Source organism: Lynx canadensis, chromosome D3 (genome assembly GCF_007474595.2).
Source record: "Lynx canadensis isolate LIC74 chromosome D3, mLynCan4.pri.v2, whole genome shotgun sequence".
Lineage (NCBI taxonomy): Eukaryota > Metazoa > Chordata > Mammalia > Carnivora > Felidae > Lynx > Lynx canadensis.
This window is the reverse complement of record NC_044314.2, coordinates 78,420,464-78,421,676: the sequence shown is the minus strand read 5'-3', so window position 1 is coordinate 78,421,676 and position 1,213 is coordinate 78,420,464.

Below are 1,213 nucleotides of genomic sequence, written 5' to 3'. Positions count from 1 at the left end.
CAATTTTTTTAAAAATATTTTCATGGTGGGGGGCGCCTGGGTGGCGCAGTCGGTTAAGCGTCCGACTTCAGCCAGGTCACGATCTCGCGGTCCGTGAGTTCAAGCCCCGCGTCAGGCACTGGGCTGATGGCTCGGAGCCTGGAGCCTGCAGCCTGCTTCCGATTCTGTGTCTCCCTCTCTCTCTGCCCCTCCCCCTTTCATGCTCTGTCTCTCTCTCTGTCCCAAAAATAAATAAACGTTGAAAAAAAAATATTTTCATGGTGGTAAATAAAATATATAACAAAATTTGCCATTTAACCCAAGTGCACAATCCAGTGGCATCAATGCACAGAATTAATAATGCAAACGTCATGGGGCACCTGGGTGGCTCCATCGGTTAACCTCCGACTCTTGATTTCGGCTCAGGTCATGATCTCACGGTTTCGAGAGTTCGAGCCCCATGCCGGGCTCTGCGTTGGCAGCCCGAAGCCTGCTTGGGAATCTCTCTCCCTCGCTCTCTGCCCCTCCCCTACTCGCACTGTCTCTGTCTCTCTCAAAACAAATAAATAAACTTTAAAAAAAAATAATGCAACCATCACCACTATCTAGTTCCAAAACCTCTTCATCACTGCAAATGGAACTCTGTAGGCGTTAAGCGATTGGCTCTCCATTCTCCTTCCTCCGGTCCCTGGTAATCTCTAACCTACTTTCTATCTCTGTGAATGAGCTTCCTCTAGATAGCTCATAGAAGTGGAATCCTGTAATAGTTGTCCTTTTGTGTCTGACTGCTGTCACCTCACGTCATGTCTTCAAGTTCGTCCCTGCTGTAGCAGGTGCCAGAACTTCATTCCTTCCTATGACTGTATCTCATTGTATGGATACACCACATTTTGTTTATACACCCCTCTGCTGCTGGATACCCCACGGTCAATTCATCCAGGACAGTCAGAGTGATCTTGGGAAAGTATTACTCAGACCATGACTCAACTTTATTCAAACCCTCCTAAACTCCTTAATTCATTCAGAATAAAAGCTGTAGTCCTTATTATGGCTACAAAGCCCTAAAGGATTCTCTCTGCACATACATTGCATTACCTCTGTGCCCCTCTAACCTCACCCCTTCCCACTTTCCCCACTCCACCCCTCGCTCTTCCGTGAACACCTCAGGCACACTGCTGCCTCAGGGCCTTTGCATATGCTCTTCTCTCTTCCTGGAATGCTCTTCCTCCTTCTG